This window comes from Canis lupus, chromosome 1, assembly GCF_048164855.1.
Source record: "Canis lupus baileyi chromosome 1, mCanLup2.hap1, whole genome shotgun sequence".
NCBI lineage: Eukaryota > Metazoa > Chordata > Mammalia > Carnivora > Canidae > Canis > Canis lupus.
In genome coordinates this window covers 65,926,168-65,952,360 of record NC_132838.1, presented here as the reverse complement: position 1 = coordinate 65,952,360, position 26,193 = coordinate 65,926,168, and the positions used below count along the sequence as shown (strand labels likewise).

Sequence of the window (26,193 nt, the reverse complement as noted above, 5' to 3'; positions counted from 1 at the left end):
AATTTTATTTTCTATATCTTAAGTTATTCTCTAACTCCAAGCCCCAGCTCCACCAAGATGACAGTACAAATGAAACCTCAAACTTCCAGGAGATTTCCCCCTGGAACTGTGCTACAAGGCATTTCCTTGTGCCCCTTCATCAGGGAGTTATGCAAAGAGACCCAGCTCTCAAACATCCATCCTCAGATAGCCACTAGAATGTCCATCACTCTTTGCTCCTTGATCCCTGACTAGCTATTGTCCCTGTGTCATGCTTTGGGACCAAGGAATCCTTTCTGAGGCTACATGTGGCTCCACTTTCCTCTACTTACTACACAGCCTCTCACTTCTCCACAGAAACACTACCAAGGGCCAGGACCAGGTTCCCCTCCTCTTAGAACTCATGAGTCCCACAGAATCCTCCTGCAACACTGACTGGGCCTGTGAACTTTCTTAGCTATTTTCCAATTCAGAAAGCCAGAGAGAGTATGAATTCTAACCTGGGGAAAGCACAGAGAATACGACATATCGAGAAAGAGAAGGTCAGAGAGACAAAGGACTGACATCTTGGGAAACAGGTAGCCTAAAGTCCATATCCCATCTCTACTATATTGGTGTGTGACTTGCCTTTGAGCTTTAGGATCTTCATCTTCAGAATGAGAAACAACACATGAGAAAATGTATGTAATAATCTCAGCATGGTGTAGCAGTTCAAAAATGTATAACTATTAGCATTATTCTACTCTGGACTTCAAAGTAAGAAGACTATCACCTAAGCTCCTAAAAACTGCAGTGAGCAGTATTTATCAAGCTATGATGAATTCGAGCCGGATACATAATAGTACATACTAGATACACAGGATGCTCTCCTTGCCTTCAGGTACTTAAAGAGGAAACCCAGACTATTTTAATTATAATTTCTGAGAACTGTAGAAAGAACTGGAAATCAAAACACCTGGGTTCTTGCCCGAGTTTGTGCTACATGTTTGCTATGGTTCATAAGCTAGTCACTTGACTGTCCTGAATCTCATATTTACTCCTCTTTAAGGCACAGAGAATGTTTTCTATCATGCCTACCTCCAGGATTATTATAAAGCCAGATAAAATGTATCAGGGCACTAGTAAATGTATGATAGTCTTAGTGATTTTCAAAAACAAAGTCATATCTCATCCTGTGTCCTCATTTTACAGATGACAAAACAGAGCCCTAGAGAGGTTTCATGATTATCTAATAACATCCCAGTCAAGGCCGGGATTTGCACTGAGGTCTACAGATGCCTCTCTCCCAGCTTCTTGGCATCAGTTCCCACCCACCCTGCCATCTCTCTCTCCTCAAGCGGTCTCCCTCCCTCTCATTAAAAAGACAAAGCACCATGTAAAGATGAAGAATTACTCTCAAATTCTTGTTTAAAACTCTGAGGTGAGAGACTAGGAAAGTAATGAGAGTTTGGAGTCAGGGAAGGTTTCACAAAGATGAGTGCTCAGAGCAGGTGCTCTGCAGCACACAGAACCTCATTTCAATTCCCTGTCCAGTGCCATTGTTTATGAGCACAGCAATAAACTTTCCCAGTGCTTAGCACTCCCTGGGACCTCTTTAAAGGGCTCCCCACTCTCCTACACTACCCAAGAAGGCTAATTAGTGAGCCTATCTCAGATCTTTTACTCGCAGATTTCAGAGAGCTGCACGTTTTGTGGACCGATCAATCGTTTCCGACTTTTCATGAGGTGGCTCGTTTTGGTCAACGCAACACCCTGACACCTCTGCTTACTCATGAGAACTCTTACCCCAGCTGGCTCGGGCCTTGTTTACAGGAGAAAGTTTTACTCTCAGTCCTTTGGACTTGGAGCACTATTTGGAAAGACTCAGCTCATAAAGTCTTACAATTCCTTTGTTGGCCTTATCATGACCTGAACATTTTGTTAACAAAGCACCCTGTTAATGTTTTGACCATAAGGACTAATATGCTCGGGGCTGATGGCGTTGCCAAAGCGGTGCTTTGCTCCTAAAAAGGGAAAGTTTTAATTCTATTTTCAAAATAAGTCATCTTACCCCTGCTATATTAGGAAATGTCATAAATCAGTTCAAGAAGTCTGTGGTGTGTGGATGAGTGGTGTTGGTGGGGGGGGGGGTATGAATTCCTCTGTTGTTCAGGCTCTCTGGTGTCGCCAACCTCACCTCCCTGTGGAGGGTGGGGGGTAGGTGAAGTGTCGCTTGTACCAGGTGCAACAGCCCCAGTTAAAATGCATTTGAAATTGGGCTTTTTCATTACAGAACATACAAAGGCATTCCCAGTGGTGCAGGCAGGCTGATGCCTCACGACCAGGAAGAAACTACAAAATAACAAAGGTGATCCGAGGGCCTGAAGACACAGGCAATTATTCAGTTCATTTTGTTTGGGGACATCCCCCAGGGTGCTAAGAGTCATCAAAATGATTCTCCGAAGAGTGAATTTTTAAAGCTGTCTGCCTCCTTGCAGCAGGAGTGAAGGCAGAGATCTCACATCAGGAGGAAAGGTATTACCATGTTACAGGTGCTCCAGGGAGGCAGCCCAGACCCTCAGCAGGGAGGCCATGCTGCTGGTTGGGGGCGGGGGGGGGGGGGGGGGGGGGCGGGGGGCAGTGCCTTAGGCAAGTAGGGACTCACAAGCACAGACTTCATGGGGGAAGATGACAAAAAGTGATCAAAAAGAGATTGCTGGAGGCTTCACCTATCGAACTCCATTAGCCCAGGAGCAAAGCAAAACAATTCTGTGCCAGATCCCCTTGAGTGGTAGGAAGGACCCCAATTCTTTTGAGGAAAAGACCACCAGAAAGTGACAGGCGGAGAAGAGGAAATGCTGCCCACGCAAGGCTCCGAGCACAGAGCTTCCTTACCCCTCTCCTCTCTCGGTCCTCTCAGGGTTCTCCTACGCCTCCACAGAACACCTGTTCCTTCCTCCCACAAGCTCCTCCCCAATCCTGAAAAATCATACTTTTCCTCTCTTTTGTAGAAACTTTCTCAACCCCTGTCTGCCTTGACGAATGCGTGAGTTCTAGAGTTGATGTCAGTATGCAACGCTTCATTCTATAAAGTTACAAAATCATTCATGTTTTATGTGCTGTATTTATGAGTCGGTTGTCTCCTTTCTTATCTCCACCAGTTTGTAAATTCACTGATAGGAGGAACTGTCTGCAATTTCTTCTGAATTTCCCTTCTTACCCCCAAGGGGTTCACTCTTAAAGTATCTGTCATCTGACAGGATGACTTGCTACGTTTTTAGCAGATCGTATTGCTTGCCTCAGAGTGTTGACAAGAAGTCATTAAAATAAAGAAATGAGTGAAGAAAAGACGTGTAGTGAGCACTTTGGCTCAGGAAGCCATCTCAGTGCCTCAGTTCTGCAAACAGGCCTAATCCCAGGACACTCTCAACTCACTGGACACCGACCAACATCAATCCGAGTCTTGGGAAACACTCCTTTCCCCACCCCAGGGCCAACATGGCTGACAATCTTTTCTATTGACAGCACAATCACAAACCCATGGGAACAATGGTGCCCTTCTCTTCTAGGTCAGAGTTCACTTTGGTCAATTTACATTCCTGACCGTTTTTAAGGTTAAGTCTCCTTGCTTTGTGGTCCAACCCACAAAACACTTTGATAGGTAGGAATCTGTATTAAGGTGAAAATAGCTGGTAATGACCCAAGCATGACCCGATATGCCTAAAATGGACAGAAATTTCTCCATTACTCGCTGGAGCTGCACAGATGTTGGGCAACAACACTTAGCAAGGTTACTGCCAGGCGAATTCAAAACTGGGGACAGAAATGAGACTACAGGTCATCACGTGCACTACTAAATAGTAAGGTTTGGGATTATGAATGCTTCGAACAAAAAGAAGATAGAGGATTTAGGTGAGACATTTGTAGCAGTTCAGTAATTAAGCCATAAGGATATTTCAGCCAGACACAAAATCTAAATTCAAAGTAGTGATTCAAAGCTGTAACTGGGGATGAAGCCATTCCTATTATTAACCTTACAGAGATTTGAGAAATAATCTAGGGCAAGATTCCGGTAACATTAAGCACTAAACAAGTTTTATGTTTTGAACCAGAGGTAATCACTAAAATATTTCTTTAAAAAAAACTCATCTTTCTAAATGTGTGTCCTATTTATGGAACAATGAGCAGTTTAAATCTTGAGAAAATTGTGTTCTTATAAACACTTATTACGTAAATAATAAAACATAAAGTAAAATATAATTTGTTTAAAATTTTCCAAACAAAAGATTTTACCGCTTAGGGAATGCCCTTTGCGCTTTAAACTATTAAATTAAGTTTTGTAATTAGTTGGGCTTTGTCATTAAAGCCATGTTTCTATTACATGAAAAGACAATAGGACCGAGCTTTACTGGTCAGATTAAGACAAGCAATTCCCATGACTCATAAACCATAGAAATCTGTAGCCAAGTAACTGAAGCATCTGCACCTGTCTTAGACTCAGATCGCCGCACGCATATGCAATTTTTAAGAAAAATAGGCAACTATTCATTTTACAATTGTATTGGAAGCATATGTATCATCCCACTTCTTCACGTTGTAACTCTGGCCTAAACTTGTTAGGTTCTCTAAAGTAATCAATTTAAGGACTAACATTTTAAGAAATATGTTGTTTATAACTAACGCTAAATTTTCCTCGCCAAATGCTTCCTTAGTAAACATGATAAACTATCCAATGAGTGAAAGTCATATCAGGTTCACCAGGCTAATGGCAATAATTACTCTGCTTTGGATTTTAAGGAAAAGGTACTTACTAATTGTGCAAAATACCAAGCTCTCTGGCACAAATTCCAATTTGAAAAGTTCAAACTATACTCACCTATATTTTAAATTTCTTTTTTTTTTTAAGATTTTATTTATTTATTCATGAGAGAGACAGAGAGAGAGAGAGAGAGGCAGAGACACAGGCAGAGGGAGAAGCAGGCTTCATGCAGGGAGCCCGACGTAGGACTCGATCCCGGGTCCCCAGGTTCAGGCCCTAAGCTGAAGGCAGACACTCAACTGCTGAGCCACCCGGGCTGCCGTATTTTAAATTTCTGATTCATATTCACAATAGGTAATCTGTGCAGATTATCTAAGAAGACCAAGTTGACTATTTCTGAAAATATGAATCCCTGGATCAATGATCAAGACATATAATCAGTTAAGTTTTTTCTATAAAGCTATATTTGTTCCTATTTCTTTCACTCCAAAGTATCTTTCATCATTTTACCACATAGTATATTCTTTTTGGAAAAAAGCAGTTTTTAAGTTTTATTAGTGATTCAAGCATATTGATTCTTACTTACTACAGAGTTTACAAAAAAGCTGTTGTCCCAGAAATGGTTTTGACAAAGTTCACATACAGTCCACAGAAGTAGTTTGTAACTGAAAAGAAACTCAGGGAATAGCATGAATCTCAATTTACGTGTTTTTTAAATTTTTTCTTCCTTAATTATTTAGGGCTCGGTAAGTTAAAATGTGTTCACATTTTTACAGTGTTTGCCATTCACAATAATATTTCAGAAAAGAGAAATTTTAAACCCATTTTCACTCGCTTGAGTGTTAACTAAATATCTTCCAAAAGGATGTGTTTTGTTTTCATTCGTGAATTGTCTTACGGTTACTCTTTGCTCTGCGTGAAATCTGGCATTTTGTCTTTCAGCGCTGTCATCGAAAGCTACCTATTCTGGTACTTGGGTTATTATTTTTTAGAACTGTCATTGTGATCTTCTTTTTATAGTCTTTGGAGAAATAAGAGATTAAAATCCAGCCTGCAAGACTGAACAGCCACACAAAGTTGGAAGAAATCAGGCAAGTGTGTTGTCCTGGAAGCCAACAAGAATGTGTTTCTAAAGAGAAGACAGGATCAGCATTGCCACATGTCACTGATTCAGTATAGTAAGAGTACTCTGATTCAAATTAGTTTTAGCAAAGCCTGTGTGTATACCCATTCCCTTTCAGTCTCCACTTAAATCACAATAAAGAAATAAAAAAAGAGATCTGAACCCACGTAAACAAAGAGAATGAAAGCAGAGACCACAGCAGGTGAGCAATATCAACAAAATGTTGGAAGATGAAAAGTGAAAGGAGGAGCCGCAAGTGACTTTGCTGAGAGGAGAGAGCTCTAAGCCTTCGCAGGGAGGAAGCCCACAAGAACACAGTCAAAGCCACAGCATAGTTTCCCACTGCAGATCCCTAGAAGGGACCGAGTATTGGAGGTGTCCCTCTGAAGGGTCGGGGCGACTGACAGCAAAGGAACTGGGTGAAAATTTATATAAGAAAAAGACACACGTCCCAAATCACTTTCCAAGTCCATATATCCTGAGATTACCCCTCCTGCACACTAGTAGAGAACAAGAGTAAAAAGAATTCTCCAGAGAGTTCAAAACAGAATTTGGTAGGTTGGCCAGCAGAGCTGAAACTGGGGTTGAGATTCCAAACTAAAAATCTAGACTATTAAGTAAAAATGTTTATATGAACAGTGGGACACCCACCTCCCCCAACACCACCACCATCAGGGACTTGTCCCACTAGGCCCTAGAAAGCTGCTAGTCAGGTTTATGTTCTCCAAGCAGGAGAAAGGAGGAAACTGCCTGGGGCCAGGAGAAAGGACCTATGAACACCACAGAAATAGCTGATTTCCTGACTTTTTCTACCTGATGACCTTAAGGACACATGTACCACACAAACTTAAGTTTAATTGACTTTAAGTCAATTTTGCTTTCAAATGAGATTGAATAGAAAGCCTCTAGCATGGAAGTCAAAGTCTAAAATGAATAGACAGGAAAAAAAAGGTAAGAGGAGAAACAGATACATTGCATAAAGGAGAACACAGGCAGAGCTTTGTTTCCCTGGAAGCAGACTGTCAGATGGAGTTTACCAGTAAGTGTCCTTAAGTGGCACAAAAGCAGGAATGGGCATGGGGAGAAGTCAAACCGCAGGGGCTGTCCCATGGTAGGCTCAGCCTCAGTCTCTGAGGCTAGAACCTCTCAGAGTTGAGCCAGTTGAGCCAAGATGGCCAAGCATACACATCTCACATACAACACTCTTTGGACATGGGACACCCCAGGAAGGAGGGCATCTTAGGTCAAGGCAGTGCTCTGCAGCTGAGATGATCCATGTGGGGCTCACAGCTCACAGATTCTCTTCCCATAGCTCTCCCAGCAGAAGGGGCACCAAGCCTTTCCTTAAAGAGGGACCTGGGTGATGCATCCCAGTGTCCACCACAAAAACTTCAGAGAAACTATAATGAATATCTTTAGAGAGCCAAAAGCAAAGTACTGTTATCTGGTGAAACACAGAAGAATGCTATCTAGGTTTGGTTTGGGTTGGGCTTGTTGTTGTTGTTGTTGTTGTTTCTTTTAAGATTTAATTTATTTATTCATGAGAGACACAGGCAGGAGAAGCAGGCTCCATGCAGGGAGCCCGATGAAGGGCTCTATCCCAGTATCCCAGGATCATGACCTGAGCCAAAGGCAGACATTCAACCACTGAGCCATGTTCTCCCTCTGCCCCTTGGTTTGGGGTTTTTTGTTTGTTTGTTTGTTTGTTTGTTTAACATGGAGTAATCTGAGAACATAAAAGAGCTCTTAAAATTTAGATATAATAACAAAAATTAAAAAATAATTCCACAGAAAATGTGGAAGGCAAAATGGAGAAGATAATCCAGAAAATGAAACAAAAAGAAAAATTGGGGGAAATAGCATCAATAAAAGGAATTTGAAAAATGGGAGAAAACAATTCAGATTTAATATCTGAATGATGGGAGTTCTAGAGAGAACAGAGAACATGAAGAGAAAAAAATAATGAAATAACTAATACACAAAAATAACACCAAAAGGTCACAACAGACAAGTTTTCAAATTGAAAAGTCCCATTAAATCTCTAATAAAATAAATGAGAGGAGAAATGACATAATTTTGTGTGTGTGTGAAATTTCAAAACACTAGAAATAAAGCAAAGATCCTAAAAGCTTTCAGAGGGAAAAGTAGATCCCATGTGCAGGATTAAGAATTCAAACCACATGGGATTTCACAACAACAAAGTGGAAGATAAAAACAAATGGAACAAAATCTTTAAAAATCTGAGGGAAAATAATTTCCATCCAAAATACCAAGCCAAGCTTCAATAAAATGTGAAGGTAGAAAAAGACATATTCCTCTCATTCAGCTTTCCTTAGGAACCAATTTAAGAATGAGCACCAGAAAAATGAGAGAATAATCCAGGAAAAACATGTGATTGAAGGAAGAGAAGCAAAAGCATAAAAGGATACAGAGAATCCCCAGTTTGATAGTGAAGTGAAGCCTCAGGACAAGAAGGCATAAGAATTAGTAAGCATAAGAAGCGCCTGTGGTGGGGCCCCTGGGAGCTCAGTTGGTTAAGCATCTGCCTTTGGTTCAGGTCATGATCTTGGGGTCCTGGGATGAGCCCATGTTGGGCCCCTGCTCAGCAAGGAGTCTGCTTCTCCCTGAGAAAGGGATGAGCCCCGCCCCCCAATTCATGCTGCCTCTCTCTCTCTCCCCCTCTGTCTCTCTCTCAAATAAATAAAATTTTTAAAAAAGAAGAAGCACCTGTGGTGTGAGGGCTTAGGGGGATTATATGTGACTGTATTGAGAGGTGTTGTACAGCTCTTTGAGATCTGAGGGATGAATCAGTACTAAGTACATAAAAATAAGCTAATGATGGGGCACCTCGGTGGCTTAATCTGTTAAGCACCCCACAGCCAAAGGCCCTGATCTCGGGGTGGTAAGATCCAGCCCCGCATCAGCTCCACACTCAGGGCAGAGTCTACTTAAGTTTCTCTCACTCTGCCCCTTCCCGCTGCGTGTGTGCTCTCTCTCTCTCAAATAAATAAATCTTAAAATAAATAAATAAGTAAGTAAGTAAGTAAATAAATAAATAAATAAATAAATAAATAAATATTTTAAAAATAATAATAAAATAAAAAATAAAAGTCAGCTAATGAAAAAATCATGCAATTTTTCATTTAGGAAAACAAAAAGAGAGGTCAGAGCACCTTGCTAAACTCAGCTGTATACAGCATTTATTCAGTCATAATAAAGTTAACACCGGACATAGGTTAAATTAAAATGATGATTTTAACTGTATATAGAAGATGAGGAAATAGGAAATATACAGCAAGTGGTATAGGGAAGGTTGGTAGGGCTGGATTCCTTTCTCCTATAAATAGAAGCAATAGAATATATTTTAAGCTTAATCACACACATATAAGAAAGAACAGTATCAACATGTTATTTAGACATTCAGAGTGATAGGCCAGAAGAAATAGCTGAACAAACTGGAAGTGGTTTTGTTTGTGCAGCAAGAGTTGGGATGACAAGTAGTGGAGCAGGATACTGCTGTTTTTCATTACAAACTTTATACTATTTGGCTCTACAGTAAGTATATATATATATACTTACTGTATACATGTATATAATATATGTATATAAATATATTTTATATACTGTGTATATATACATACAGACACATACATATATGTATATAAAAATATTAATTTCAAATTTCTGTTTCCATAATAATTTAAAAATTTGGATCTAGAATGCTGCCATTCAATTCATGAGCAATGAACTCACATTTAAGTGAATTTGGTCACACCTGGGAAAAAAAGAAGTTCAGTGAATGGATGGTGTTTGCAGCTAGGGCTGGCTTTAATGATTTGATTTCCCTTGGCTCTGATGAAATACAATGGCTTTGCTGGAATTGACCCATTTTGCCCTTCAGCTCAGCTAACTTTTCTTCAGCCACCCTTAAACAAGAAGAAACAGCTGTTGGGAGTCTAAGTAAATGTAACTTTAATTTTGATTTCTTTCCAAATTCTACATTTAACCTGGATGAGTGACTGAAGTGTTGAAGGATCATCACATTCTCATGTTATAATTTATGTTCATGTCAGGCAAGCGAACACTGTTCATACATCAACATGTCAGGTATTGTCACCTTAATAGAGTAAACAATTAAAAAGAAGAATTGTAACAACCATCTTAATGGGCTTCTCCTTCATTTATTTCATAGAAAAAAACTAAAACTGATTTGTGAAAATAAACTATCCATACTTTACCCCTGTCTTTCTTTTTTTAAAGTGATCCATCAACCAGACCATAACAAGTGTTTAATAAATCTATTTTATTCCCTTTATTTTAATAGCAAAATTAGAGAATGGATCCAAGTAGAGAATAGGCCATTGTCTGGCTTCCTATGATCTCTCCTCCACAGGTCACAGATTTTCAAATTCTTAAAATTGCACATTATTAAAAACGAACTAGGTTCCTTTTTCCGGATAAGATAACCCACCACCTCCCTCATGTGGTCAATTGGATTAGTTTTCTGCTTCCAAAGCTGACTTGGTTTATTTCCAAGAACTCGAGAGCCATATATAATGGCCCGGCTGAATGGATTCTTTTTCTTGAATAAATTATTTGGCCTTTGGAGTGCAGGGGGTAGATTACATTGAATTGTGCTGATATTTTAACTTCTCTAGGTCAAGATAAAAAGATACTCAGGGCTAGCAGTTGTTCATGATGCTTGCCATCTCAGGGTTGCTCTCCTTCCAGATCTCTCCTTTTCTGCTGAAGGGCTTAATCCAAACTCCATCATTTCTAGTTACTTAAAGTCTTGTACCATTTTTTTTTCCACTCAAGTGGAGGTGTTAATTCCTGTTTCCTGAACAAATGGGCCTTTCAGTAATTATACACCACCTAGCAAAACTTGTTTAGTAATGTTATTTCCTAACAAAAACTAAATACTTTTAAAAATGCTTCCTCAGTTAATCTGATTGGAAGAGGAGAAAGAAAGGAGACCGAGGTGGTCTTTCTGATGAGCAATGGTGGGTGAAATTCTCATGAATATCTACAGTCAAATCATCTCAGAGCATTTAGTACCAAAACTTCATTTCAGAAGACATGTATAAAAGTCACTGCTCTAAGTCATTAGGCTAAATTCAGTTCTAATAATCCCCCAGAATAAAATATGCCAACAAGGATGTCTGTGGGGTATTAACTTGAATAAAAATATATGAGTCGATGTTACTACTTAGTTACCAAGAACATTGCTGTTCTTGGTTTTGGATTTGGTAACTAAGTGAAATTCTTTTTCTATTATGCTCACTCTTCAGGCTTCTGGAAGGATTGAAAGGAACCCCAAAAGCATTCAGCCTGAGAGTCAGGTATGAGAGTAGACACAACTGAATAGAGTTTTGTTGCCCTTATTGTGTAAATAATGCTTATCCAAAGTTTACAAATTGATTTACATAAACTAGCAATCAGCTAAATCTGATTTTTTAGGGCATTTCTAAGCTTTTTCTCTTTGGGCCCTAATCACGAGATAAATTAACTCCTACTACAAAAACAGTAAGCCTCCCTGGTATTTTGGCTCCCCAACTGAGTTCTCGATTAAGCCAAAAACCCAGAAATGAAAAAATATCCACACATGCACATGAAACTTACTAAACCTATGTTAAAAAAAAAAAAAAAAAAAAAAAAAGAGCCAAGTATGTCAGAGTAGAATGGAGAGGATCCTGAACACTCTAATCCCAAAACAGACCAAGCCATAGCAAGATCTCATTCTTTTCTACCTTGGTCTACTTCTAAAAAAATTGCATCAATCATTCTTGAGTGGAAGACCTGGGTCATTCCTGCCACAAATGCTGTAAGTTTGAGACAGTGTGGTCGACAGACACAGGAAAAGCAGTCAATGATATAAAATACTGATATATTGATATGTGTCCCTACTGACTGGGGGTATGCGTGAATATCACAACTGGATAGTTTGAAACCAGTCTGGGAAAGCTGTGTCAACCTTGCACATATAATAGACTCCTTTGACACAGTGTTCTGTAAGGAATCGCTTATCTGTGCTCCCATCACTACCATGGAGAATGGATGTGGTTGGGGCTCACCAGGTGCCTTATTCATCTCATTCTCTCTGTTTCTCACTCTCGCGTTTTTCAATTTGCTCTTGTTCTCTATTTCTTTCTTTCTGAAAACCCAAGAAACAATTATAACACGAAAGTTGCAAGGGTGGCTTTACCTTTCACCCACAAAGAACTAAAGGTGCAGGACCGTATAAGATATACACCATGAATGCTCACAATGCTCTCACTACTCTTATACTTGGCCAACTACCAACAGGTGAGTCTATAACTAAAGAGGAGGAAATCCCTTTAGTTAGATAAAATTCTCATTGAAGAGATTTGACTCCTACTCAAGAGATTTGTGATAATCAAAGGGACTGAATATTGTTCCTATTTTACAAGAAAGGAAACTTCATTTATATTAACTTCCAGGGAACCAACATCTTGGTTTATTTTTTTTGTGTAAAGTGCTATATAGGAAAGTGTGATTGGGGATAGTATTGCTTTAGGGGCTTGGGGCTGAGACAAGCACCAGCATTTTCCTCATTATTTGGGTAGAATGCCATAATGAAATTTCCATATTTTGGTAAACTGAAGGTCATGGCAGCCAAACAGATGTCAGGAAGTACAGATTTAAAATTCACACCCTAAAATGTCTAGGGGCTTTTTTGTGGGCTTCCTGAGGTTTAACCAGCAAAGACTCTAGATGTGTGTGAAATGAGACCATTTCTTTGTTTTCTGTGACTCAGATTCTTCTGGGTTTGGAGTCTCAGTTTAGTAAAGAACTGAGTGTTGTGGCCTATTCCCTCACCCAGGACCCACCAACGCCATTCCTGAGGGTAGCCCATGGGGAACAAGAGACAGTGGGAGTGAAGTTGAGGCAGGAAAATGCATTGCCTAGGCCAGTGCTCCAGATTTAATCTCCTGATCCTGGGGCGGTTGGGGGGATCTGAGATCTGCATATTTAGCAAGTTCACAGGACCACATTTTGAGTGACAAGGACTGTGGGTCAGAGCTTCTTACGCTTGCTACTGAGCAAGAATAGTTCTTCAACCCACCCAATCCCATGTGGAACTTTGCTCCTATTTTTCTCTGATATTCTCCTGGGCCAGAGAGAGAGTCCACAGTGACACACTAATCACCTCAACAGCATACCAAGGACCAGATGCACAGTGAGAAATTCTGCTGGGTTCCAGGATTGGTGTTTGAGAAAGAAACCAGGAAAATGAATTCCTTGCTTCACTGCTTAGGCCACATAGTCTCTGTAACACATTGGGGAATGCTGGGTTCCGTGGCTTTTCCTGAGAACAGCTGCCGACGCTAGCCTGGTATTTAGAGTAAGATTTAAAATCCACCCGCAGCCTATTCTTTTTAAAGAAGCAAATCATGAAGTCGACCTTCCATATGCTTCTCATCCATGGGGTCTGTTCTCCAATTGACTCCTCATGGTGTGTTTGCCCCTGATGCCTTGCAGTCTCTGCAAGTGAAATTCGAGAATTCTCTGGTAACTGTAGCAGGACAACTCCTCAGACCAATGACTTTCCAAATAACCTCCTCATTCTTCTTGTGTTCAGAGAATGGGAAAGAATCCCAGAGAGCTATGTGAGGGTGAACGAGGGCCAGAACTGTCATTTATGTCTTTCACCTGACAGAAAGGTGGAAACGGAGAGAATGTTATTCAGTGCTCTCTTTCTCCCCACTGTCCTCATTTCTCCTCAAGAATGTTTTGCCAAGACAAATAATAGATCTTACCTGAAGCAACTCCCATTTAAACCTCTTTGCTATAAACAGACACTTCAAACTTAATGAGAGCTGGAGAACTCTTTCACAAGATCGTGATCTCCTTGAAGGCAGGAATTCTGTTAGCTCCTGTATCGTCAGCACCCAGAACGATGCCTACCGGTAGTTGGCCAACCATGAGATCAGCGAAGGCACTGTGAGAACTCGGGGTGAATTGGAGATCTATTTACTACACACATCCAGCTCACCTCTTGCTGGCTTTTTCTGACTCTCCCCGCATTTTATCAACTCCCTTCTCTTCTGCACAAATCTATCCCCTCCTGATATCCTCAACTCTCCTATGTCCCTCCTTTGTTCTTCATTTTCCCTGATCTCACAGATATCGGAGACAAATTTGTGGCACGAGTTTAGAAGAAGTGTAAAGTTATGGCACCACTGTCCTTTCTAAGGACACTACACACAGCCACTGAAGGATCCTTCCTCTACAGCAGGATAAACTAATTTCAAAGACTGGCTTAAGCAAAACAAACCACACCTTGCTGATTCAGTCTACCCATCCTCAGTGTTGATGAAAGCCTAAGAAATCAAACCTTGTCTCAGAAAAGTTACTGCTTTATGTAAATGATGCCCACAATGACGTAATCTCTTCTATTTTATTAAAACAGGATTTTCCCAGGAGCACCTGGGTGGCATCTGGCTTGGTTAAGCATCTGGCTTCGGCTCAGGTCATGATCTCAGGGTCCTGGGATCGAGAGCTCCTCATCGAGCTCTCTGATCAATGGGGAGTCAGCTTCTCCCTCTGCCCTACCCCTACTTGTGCTCCCTCTCTCTCTCTCTAAGTAAAACAAAACCTTTGAAAAATAAATAAAACAGGATTTTTTTCCAGATTATACCCTTTCCCAGGATCTGACAGATGCCCTGTTATGCCCCAGGTCAGAATCACTTCTGTAATGAGTGCATAAGGAAGTCCCTGCTACAGGTGAGGGGTGTGACACTGCTACAGGGTATTAGAGCAGAGAAATGATGAAGAATCACTCACTCTAAAAGTGGATTCTTCAGGGGTACTCCAGGACTTCCCATTCCCCCTCTCTGCCCCCTCCTACAAAAGGTTGACATCTTTTTATAGCGTCTCATGTGTTGGACTCTCCCTTTCACTCCATGAGCAAAATATACCTCTCCTGTGCATGTCCTCTTCCTGCAGAGCTTTCTTTTTTTTTTTTTTTTTCCTGCAGAGCTTTCTAAGAGCAAAATAATCCAATCACTAGTCCATGAACAAAAAAGTATTTGGTCTCCTCAGACACCTATTTGCACGTTGCCACTAACTAGAAGGAAGAGAACAAAAGATGGGACACTTAGTGGAATGGATGGGGGAGAGGGGGACTGCATTGCTGGCTATCTTCAATAGCACCAGGTAGTGTTAGGTAGCTTTCCTTTCCTAACCCAAGTGCAAAGGGCTCCCAAACATGGGACAGCCCATCCTGACATGCCCAACAGGCTTCTTATTCCAGCAGAGCTTCCTGGTTCAGACATAGTGTGAATCCTAACGCTGTTCATCCTCTCTGCCAGCTCTTGAGCTAACAGCTCAGGCAACTCAATTATTTGAATCTGACAACTAGACAAAAAAACAAGCCTTTAGTTTCAAGCTTTGGTTCCATTATTTCATATTTCCCTCTGCAATCTGGAAATAGTGGAAAAATCCCACCAGCCAGTGGGAAAACTTGTGAACTGGATTAGTGGGTGAAGTTTTCATTAACCCACAGCAAATTCCAAATACTCTCAGGAGAAATCACATTCTCACCAGCATCAAGCCTACTTTTGTTGTTCTTTAAATTTTTCAAAGCATTAACAAGGATATGAGAATTTTCATAAGGCTCGAGTATGTTCTAACTGAAGTGGTCACACCACAATTTAGCAACAGCCTCCAAAAAAAAAAAAAAAAAAAAAAAAGGCACTAGAAGTAACTTCTATTAAATGCCATGAGAGTTTGTACGTGCAGATCACTGTTTCAAACTAACTATATTTGCTATCTGTTGGTATATAGGCTGAATCAAAAGCCATGAATATGAATGTAGCTAATAATTCACAATCACAGATTCCAAACCCATAAAGGTAACTTTTTCAAAGTCAGTCTTATTGTTAAAAAAATATATATATATATAATATATGTGTATATAATATATATATGGTGAATATATATAAAGGTAAAGATAAGATTTTTTTTATGTAGCTAAATTTTAACATCACATAACATACTTCCATCTGACATCATGGTTTCAAAGAGTAAGAAAGAGGGGCACCTGAGTGGCTCAGTAGGTTAGGTGTCCAACTCTTGGTTTCTCATGGTCATGATCTCATGGGTCATGGGATGGGCTGGGAGCTTGGCAGGAAGCCTGCTTGGGGATTTTCTCCCTCTGCCCCTCTCCCCATGTGCACACACATTCTCTCTCTCTCTCTCTCTCTCTCTCAAATATATAAATCTTAAAACAAAACAAAGAGTAAGAAAGATACAAAATGCCCTGAGGATTAAAGTAAGGAAAATGACTATTTCTGATTTGTTTGATTTTCAAGCTTAATCCATATTTCTGTGGCGCTCATCACTCAGTTACCCCCAGTATCATCACCCTTCATCCTACCTCAGGAACTCTGGGAAAGATATATCCTATTCGAAAAGCTCTAAGAAAAGGAGAAAACATGACACTTCTGTTTAGACTTATTTTCTTTAAAGATTAGGGATGAGATTTCAAGAAATATTCTGAAATTTATTTTTTCTCCGAACTCAAATCAGCCATACTAGAAGGCCCCAATCCAGTTTTTGATGGGAAGCATTTCTTTTAAATATTTATTTATTTATTTATTTATTATTGATTTATTTATTTATCTATTTATTTAAGAGAGGGAGAGTGCACACAAGTAGGGGGCAGAGGGATAGGGAGAGAAAGAATCCTCAAGCAGACTCCCCATTGAACACAGAGCCAACATGAGGCTCGATGCCAGGACCCTGAGATCATGACCTGAGCCACTTAACCAGCGGAGCCACCCAGGCGCCCCTGATAGGAAACTCTTCAACTTCCTCCCTTTTACAAAAGACTTAAGAAAGCTGAGGAGAACGTTATACAAATCTACAAACGTGGTAAAAATAAATAAATAAATAAATAAATAAATAAATAAATAAATAAATAAATACATACATACATACATACATACATACATACATACCTTGTGAATAAGGAAAATATGTCAGTTTAGTGATTTCTTTACCCAGAAAAAAATGCAGAGTGGCTCGAAGAAAATGAGAGAGTGGCTCGAGGAAGTTATTGCAAAGATACCATACGTAGGCAGCAGGTGTCAGTAGGTCAGAGATGGGAGCCTAAGAGACAAAAAGTACCAACACTAGGGAAAAGTGTTTCAATCAAAGAGAGAATGCAATTGGAGAGGAAGTTTCCTACTTCACAATTCTGACCAGGGCTGGAATCATTTTTGAGGACATATTTGTTAAATCTTCATGTGATTCTGACCAATATAGGAAGAAAAAAATCACCTAACTTCTAGAGACTCTCTGCAGACCTGGTGAAATGAGGCCATGGCCCATCCTCAACTAAAGATGCTGCCCGGGGACTCTGCTACCCAGTGGGAGAGACAGATGTCCAGCCAAATTGATGTTTCTCTGCTCACATAACTTCTTGGACTAACACTCAAGGAACAGATCAAGGTGACATCTTATTCTAAATATCTCTCTTCTTCGATGTGACACCTCAGAAACCCCCCGCAATGACAGAATTTTGGCTCCTCAGCTAAACTTAATGACGCAGAAATAATTCAGGACCTAGAAACTGAGAAAAGAAAGTGCTGTACTAAGCAAAAAAATGTTCAAGTGAAATACATATTTTCTTTATTTTAATCAAGTAATTCAATCACTCCCCAAATGTAATCCTTTGCTTGTGGTCTCATTGAGTACTGAAGAAAAAAATTAACTGTAAAAGAAAAGCAAAGTTAATCTTTAAAGACACAGTTTCTTCACGTCTGGCTTGAAAAACTGTAACATAAAGGAATTTCCCCATGATGGTATGGGCACATCGTCTGCTCTTGTGACAAACTGTTTTATGACTATTCCTTCCCCAGTTCTCACAGTAAAGATACTATAATGGAAGTTTTAGAAAAAAAAAAAAAATCAGTTGGTTTCAATTTTTCTTAAATCAGCTACAGCTCAACAACCTGAAATAATTAAAAATAAATTGGAACTTAATGTTTGGTAACTCAATCATAGCATGTGGCTAATTGTGCTCACCCAGTCAACACCAGCACCAAGCTATGATGAAATGAAACCATCCTGCTGAAATACCCACCCCCACTCCCCGGAACTCTCGGGATACGATGTCATATCTATCACTCACCAGGGGTTACTTCCTTCTTGTTACCACAAACACTCCCATTGTCAGAGGTCTGAGTGAGACTTGAGAGAAAAATTGTGAGTGAACCTTGCTTTTTGCTCCCAGAATGCAATAAAAATACATGGTCACCTTCAATAATTATCTCTTTACACCTTTATCCTCCCCAGAACAAGTTTTGATGGGTTTGGTAAAACCAAATAGTTACGAGTTCCTCTTTCCACAGTAATTACTCCCCTTACATCCACAAGAAAGCAGTGCTGATAGCAACAGAAAAGAAGTTCCAAGTAGGATACCTGAATGGTTCTCAGTCCACTCATTAAAAATTACCTCAGACATGGGGGAAAAAAAGTCCCTGGAGCTTCTGAATTAGTTGTTCTAAGGGAGAACCTCAAGTTACTTGCTTTTTAGCAAAGATTTTGGGAGGACTTTGCTATGGCATGTATGCAAGGCAGTTTTCACTTTATTGTTTCACTTGCTAAAATAAGTTTTCACTTATGTTCAGCAAACTCAAAGCTGTAAAAAATCTTGGAGATCATCTAGTTTGTGCTTCTCAAACTTTGATGAGCACATAAAGCACCTTGAGATCTCGTAAAAACTGTAGATTCTGTGTCAAGAAGTGTGAGGAGGAGGAGACCTGAGCTAATTGAGTCTTAACAAGTTCTCAGCTGCCTTCAATGTGGCTGGTCTGAGGACCAGGATTTGAGCAGCAAGTCCTCCTTAGTTGTAACAGAGGAAGAAGCTGAGATCCAAAGACACTCTTCTTTTAAGGTAAGATAGGCAGCAAATGAACAAAATGGCACCAGAACCTACATAATGACTTCCAGTCCAGCAGCTACCACAGGGAAGAAAATGTTATTTCTTTAGAAAAAATTAATAAAAATATTATAATTTTCTGTAGAATATGGGGGAGGGGGTCCTAAGCTTTGTTTTAATGGGATTTTAGCAACTCAGAGTATAAAGATTGATTTATGGTATGTGGTTATTGTAAAGAAATTAGGGAGATCGCCACAATTAACCAGTAAGAGTCCATTTGTGTTTTTTGTTTGTATGGTTGGTTTGTATGCAGGAGGCATAAATATATGGTAAGAGAATAAAACAATCTGAACAGAAGAGAGAAATAAACAGACCACGTACAATAGCACATGAAGGCACCAAGAGGGAGAAAAGGAAACAATAACAGAAAATAAAAGAGATCAGGCTGACAAAAGAAAAATAAGAATAAAAGCAGAGAGCTAGAAAATTAAACACAGATTCTAGAATAAAAGGAAAACATAGCAGCATAGAAGAAAAAAAAAGAAAAAAGGAAAGAAAGGAAAAACCCAATGGGATAGAAGGATTCCTGGAAAAAGACCATATAAAATAAATCATAAGAGAATAGCAATCATGGGGAGGCGGGGCATTTAAGAGTCAGGAACACAAATACGTATAGAAAAATATTTGTCTTATTTAGTATTAAAAACCAGAAAATGGGTTGTATTTCATTTATCATGGTTTTTATATTTCTTTCTGATTATATTTTCAAAATAGCAGACATTCCAATTTCTCCGCAAACAACTGGAACCTGGAAAATGGGCATGGTCTTGGGCAAGGAAGCAAGAACTCATCTGCAAGAGGAAATCCGCTAGGTAGAAGAAGGTGAAGAGAGGGCAAAGTTTAACTAAATCCAAAAGCTTTCCAGTGGTCTTACCCAGCAACTTTCTTGTCTAGCCAGGCGACCGTAGGTTCTACCGTAGGTCAGGATACAGTCTCCTTGGAAGCCTTAGGGCCGGCCTCACAAACTGCTCCTGGCAGCCAGGACCAGTCACCCTGGTCTTGTGGGGAAAACCTCTCTCCTTGACATGTACCCATGGACGTAAATACGTACTCTCCAGCTAGGTCTTCCCATCCCGCCAGCCTTTCAGACACGGGCAATTCCGAACCCCGTTACTGTGAGAGGTACCCAGGTGGTGGGGCTAGGGAAGTCCATTTATTTACCTCTTTTCACTGGCCATTTCCATTACCTGGCTGTGGCTCATTTCCAAACAAAAACAAGACTTGGAATCTCAAGGAAGAAAATTACAATTGTTGAAGTCTGCTTTCCTGTAGATCAGACATTGCAAGTTCAAATGCCTGCAAGGACAGGGAAGGTCACGCCCATGCGTAGAGCTTGAACAAGGACATCTGCCTTGTTCCATCTGAACCTGGACCCAGTGTTTCCTAACATGCAGAAATGCAGGCCCCCTGCTGCCATGTGTACCTATTTTACAGGAGATGCAAAAAATGCAGATTCTTAGGTGCAATTGCCTGATTTCTAAACGCCAATAACGAGCTCAACTTCTTGTTGCTGTTGTTCTGAAAGAACTGTCAGCAACCTTGTTTTTGACCCTGATTTTTCTTTATTAGAGAAGATGGAAAGTTAGGCAGGGGGCTCAAAAGGGAAAAGGGTGGACAGGAAGGCATGAGACAAGTAGACTCACTGCAAGTAGACCACCCCCCACAAAAGCAAGAATGGTTCATCCTTTTAGAAGACATCTTTCCATCCCAGGAAGGTGGTGTGACGGCGGTTCTCACCTGAAGGCCTGCGTGATCAGTCGCATACGCGGGCAGAAAGTTAGCCTCCCTGCCAGCTCTTGTCCTCGCATCTCTACCTACCGGGCACACTTTTCTTTCCTTTCACCAATATGTCATTCATGTCATTTACAAGAGTAAGTTTGGTTCTTGGGTTTTGACTTGCAATCCCTTGGGGAACCCTTATTTTCTAGGAGTCAAAGCCTGATGGAGAAGCCACAGAGAAGAGCTCATGACCTCGGCATAGGGTCTAACTATGCAGGTTGCCTGAGGGGGGCAAGATCGCCGGGGTGGGGGGGAAGGGGAAGATTTCCACAGCCTCATTATTCAGCATTTACGTTCACTGATCAAGAGACACATTTCTTCGGATGATAACCTGCTCTTGGAGTTGCCTGAAGGCCCCGCTGCGGCTGACTCCCCTAAGGCCCGTGCCGGTCTTCAGAGCACATCTGAGACCATCCAGTACGCATCCCAGCCGTAAATGGGAGGCCCTGACCCAAGTCCAAACAAAAACAAAAATCCAAAAACCCAAAACCTTTCTTTCCATCATCACAGGCCTCTGAATGATGTGTTTAGATGCCCCCAGGCTAGAGTTCTTCCAGACGGGGCTGGAAACCAAAGTCATGGCGAGCATCTCTGCTGGTTGATCACAAATCAGTAAGCCAGCCTGGAAGCACATGCCTCCTCGAGGTAGGAGAAAGAAGGCTGGCCTCCAAGCACATGAAGACCAGGAAACACATTTTTGTGCTGATCACTTGCATAAATTTAAGAAACTTTAATGATTCAACACAGACCCTCATGTGCACCAACATGGCCTTCTCAAAATTCACCAATTCCCGCATTTCATTTTTCATTTGCTGTTCACATAATAGCACATTAGTGGGTTTAAGAACTAAAATAATGAGTTTACCAGGTGGTGGCTGCCAAGGTGTCCCATACACGGATAAAAACTCCATGCTTGGACTCACCTTGGTTTATACCTTTCATTTCGAAATTTTGCTGGAAGGAAATTGCCTGAGTGAGTTTCCTGACAGACTCCTGTGCACCAGTTACTTCTGTTACACTGCACCTAGAAGAACTCTGTTGGCTGGAGATGGCCGTGACATTGTCATTGACATTTGTCATTAACGCCTTATATAGTTCTCAGTAAAAGGACACCAAGCAGGGGTGTCTGCTGCACTCAGGTTAGGATTAAGCCTGTCCTGTCATGTCTGTGGGGGGTGCCAGCAGAGGGGTCAGGATAGAAGGAAGCGGTTCTGCCGAGAGTACCGTTGACTAATGAGCCTCCTGGAGAACGTTCATGCAGAGGGAACTGAGGGGACACGGAGCCGAGCAGCCCCAGGACCAGCAGGTGGAGTGGTGCTCGGGCGCACAGGCCGCCTCTTGCTGAGATGCTGTCGTTTCTTAGCTCTGCATCACCACCCCCTGTGGCCTGGGCTGTGAGCTCTAGAAAGATGGTGGCTCTTCTTTCCAGTGAATATGTCGTTTCACACACACACACACACACACACACAATTCTGAGACACATCAAGTGAGATACAAAGTGTGAAAAATAATTTTCCCCAACAAAGAACAGCATGCCACTCAAATGCTCACAGTCCAGTGGGCCTCAGTCAGAACAAAACTCTTCCTTCCCCCCAAAAATGTATAATAGCTTCACATTCATTCGATTTTATATCCCAAAAGATACGTTAAGTCATAACCCCTGGTCCCTGTGATTGTGACATCTTTTGGAAATAGGGTTTTGTGGATGCAAGTAAGGTGAAAATCGCAATGACACCCTACTGGAGTAGGACAGGCCCCTCATCCAACGTGACTAGTGTCCTTGTTGGGGAGAAGAGACACAGGGATGAACACACAACCACAATGCCATGTGAGGGTAGAGGCGGACACCACAGTGATACAGCTTCAAGCCTAGGGACTGACAGCCACCACCCGACACCAGGGGCTTCAGGGGACGCACAGGCCTGCCCACATGTGGACTTCCAGCCTCCAGAACTGTAAGACCATGAATTTCCATGATGTCAAGCCACCTGGCTGCTTGCCGTCCGTTAGGGCAGAGTCCTACCCCAGCAACTAATATATGTATCAAAAACAATAAAAGTCTATTTCTCCCACATGTGGCAGGTGAAGGTGGGTGTTCCTGGTTGACAGGCTGCCTTCCTCCGTACCCAGTGTCCAAGCCCTTTCCATCTTGTGGCTCTGCCACCTGCTATGGCAAATGTCAACAAACTATACAGCCCATGCCTTCTTGTTTTTAAAAAATATAGTTCACACACAACGTTACATTAGTTTCAGGTGTACAGCTTAGTGATTTAACAAGTTCAGACATCAAGCTGGGCTAACTGCAAGTGGAACTGCCACCCGTCCTGGTACAGCCCTACCCTGATACCATGGACTGTGTTCTCATGCCTCTTTTTAAAAATAACCTTTAATGGGAACACGGGGGGCATTTATGCAGTTATGCCCACTGTCTGTGGCTGTTCTTGCAGCACAACAGCTGAATTAAGTACGTGGGACAGGCACCATATGACCCTCACGACTTCACCTGTTTACGATCTTGCTTGCTCCAGGAGAAATTTACAGCTCTCTGCTCTGGGGTGTCACCATCGTTTGCATCTAACCAACGAAAGGGGGAAGATAGTATGGAGGGGGCAAAGCAGCTCTTCCCAGCAACGGCACACACCACTCCCAAATATCTAGCATTGTCTAGGAATCAGTGATATGGTCACACCAATTTCAAGGGTGACTGAGAAATGTAATACAGCTATGTATCCGGGAGGAAGAGAAAATGGGTATTTGGGGGGACGATTGGCAGACGCTGCCCCTGAGCTCCAGTAAAAGATGTCACCTACATCGGCCACAAAGGGCCACCTATGCGGGAGTTCATGGAGTCCAGAAGTTTTAAAGAAGACAACACCAAAGGGAGTCAGAGCCAGTATGGGCAACAAGGGAAGGGACAGGAGGAGACCCCACGGTGGCCGAGAATGCTGTTTTCCAGAGCATACAGGCCATACTTCCTGGGGACTTCCAGTGGTAAGTGATGACAGAAAGAGGCCTTTCCGGGGGAGAAGTTCCACAATGGCAGGTGAGGGACAGAGCCAGAGAAATTGGTTTCTCCCCAGCATGTGGCTCTGCATTTGTCCCAAGCTTGATGTGGCTTTGGCAAGCCAGTTTATGCCAAACACATAAACAAGTAAAGCATATTCCAAAGCTCTAAAAATTATACTAGCGTTTGGGAAAACTCATCTCCAATTGACCCACCGTTTTCTGAATCTCGCATATATACGAAGGTTCCAGAGAATAAAAGTAGCCCTAACGGGCTTCTTATATAATCAACTTAGGCACTAAATATCAACAGTGGCTAAGATCATGAAGAAAACTGGCAATCAGATATCATGTGCCTCTTGAGTCTAACCCTCACATGGGGAGAGTTGTTCCCCATCTTTCCCACACCCTCTTAATCCGTGGAGATCGTGGCTTCAAGAAAAGGGCAACACACAGCCAAGAAGAGTGATCGTCAATCGCCTTACGGTTCTACAAGATTTTACATCCACGGCAAGACTAGTGCTTGGATACGAAGGCTTTTGACTTAGCAGGAGCCGGACTTTCTTGAGAAAGGAAAGGGCTTTATTGAAACTTCCCAAACCTGAGCATTTGGCCTATAAAAGCCAACCTCAGAGGACTCGGGTCGACAGTTACATGTCACTTCCTAGAGGACGGGAATTGGAAAGGAGAAAGCATTTGAGTGCTAGGGTCAATAGGGAGAGCGAGAGGAAGAGAGGGACCAGGGGTCAGATGAGGGGGTCTACTTCCCTCCTCGCCACTCAGGGTTCCAATCGCAGGGGCAGAGAGGTCAGTCGTCAAAGAGAAGCACCACATAGGTTCAGGGAGATCTGAGGAGCCACTGGTGGTGTTTCCTGGGCTTTCCTGGGCAGAGACTGAGCCCGTCACAAAGCCGTCGGGGAGGCCTTGAATTGGGAATGGCTCAGCAGCCAAACGGCAGCAGGAGGAGGTGTGGAAGAGTCTCCACCGCCAAGCGTGCCTTCGGCGTGTGAGCCGAAGGGCCAGCTCCACTCCACTGAGGCGTGCAGAACCGAACCCAAGGTCCCCACGGCGGTAGTGGGCAATGCAGACGTGCTCGGAACCTGAGTCCCGAGGGGACCTGCAGCCCAGATCGGGAGTCTCCAAACCAAAGGTACACAAGCATCGGTCAGGGAAATGAGCAGGATGCTCAAAAGACCGAGCAGGCCAGGCACAGCGTGGGGAGACCCTCGGGGACCAGGGGGACCGCGAATAACCCAGAGCCACCGCCCCGTGCCACGGCTCTGACTGTAGCTGACTCCCACCGTGCTCCCAGATGCCACTGAGGGAAACGGAAAGAGGTCCTTCCCCATGCCCTTCATTGAAAAGTGACCAACCTTTGAAATGACAGGTAACTAAGATATTTCATTGTTGCTGAAAAAAAAAAAAATCACTGGATCAAATCGAGGCTCCTGGGCTGGAAGAAATCAAGGCATCTCCTCTAGGCAGAGAAGGGCCTGAAGAGTGAAACGGAGATCGATTCTTTAGGGAAAAAAAAAAATCACATTTCTGCCCTTCCTAAACTGTGTGCACATGTCAATCTGCTATAATAGGTAGCACTTCTCCATACTTGGGTTAAACTGTCACCTGTCACAAAGTCACTTCACCTACCCTTTAACCTTCCACTACCCGTACACACGCACACGCCCAGCTTCGCTACCTCCTAGCACTGCTATCTGACACTCTCTGGACGATAACACAGCCGGAGAAACATCGCTAGGAAAATGAAACGTGACACTTAAGAAATTTTTAATCTCATGAGCTTTAGGATTCCGTGGGTCAGATGACAACACATCACACAAGTGGAAAGCTCAAGCTGACAGGTGGAAAAGCTCTGGTCGTATCTGAAAATTACAAAATTCAACTCCAAAATGGGCGGGCGGGTGGGGGGGGGCTTTGCAAGGAGGCCGACCTGGGGACAGAGGCCTTCACTGCCAGTAACCTGAGAGCAGCCCCCCTCGGCCCCAGGGTCCCCAAGGTGGACACAGCTCGCTTGGCCCGGACCGCACGGGGGCCTCCGGCATCAGCGGGGCCACAATGACCAGGACAGTAGCCCGGGCTGGGGGGGGGGGGGGGTCACTGGAAAGGGGTTTCTGGTCACCCAGCGGGTCCTTTCCAGCCACACCCACGCATGTGCTTCACAATCGTCATCGGCACATCCTTTAAAAACGCCAACGCCACGTGCAAAAACATGCAGTGCGGAATACATCGCCAAAAAAGTCAAATTAGACATTGATGAGCCTGAGGTGGTGAGTGTCTGCGGACTGACAATGCGAGTGGTCTCTTCCCACTGTCTGGTCTGTGATGTGGTTGTGTGCAGATCGGGTTTAACAAGTTTATACACAAATCAATCTGCCCTTAGCAACTGAGAGATGACCCCAGCTAAATAAAGCAAGCCCGGCCGCGAAGAACTTTCCTAGCATTTTTCAAAGAAAAGGCTTAAAGTAACAGTATCTGCTTAGTTACATTTTTCCATATTATAATTGATAGTATAACGTTTATCCTTTAATCCTATATCATGATCAAAACGTGGATTTACTCTTTATAGGAATTGTGAAACCAACT

The 26,193-nt window shown here is 42.2% G+C and overlaps 2 long non-coding RNA genes across 2 annotated transcripts in view; both read right to left on the bottom strand.

The window, feature by feature from the left end:
* Window positions 1-12,317: 12,317 nt before the first annotated feature.
* On the bottom strand, window positions 12,318-15,550 carry LOC140618261 (uncharacterized). Its single transcript, XR_012018470.1, has 2 exons — window positions 13,622-15,550; window positions 12,318-13,514 (listed from the first exon to the last, which is right to left on the bottom strand). It is a non-coding gene; the product is annotated as an uncharacterized lncRNA (long non-coding RNA).
* Window positions 15,551-16,831: 1,281 nt separating this feature from the next.
* LOC140637085 (uncharacterized) overlaps window positions 16,832-26,193 on the bottom strand; it is a 28,988-nt gene continuing 19,626 nt past the window's right edge. Inside the window, exon 3 of the long non-coding RNA XR_012034322.1 lies at window positions 16,832-16,976. This is a non-coding gene — a long non-coding RNA (uncharacterized lncRNA). The remainder of the gene's footprint in view (window positions 16,977-26,193) is intronic.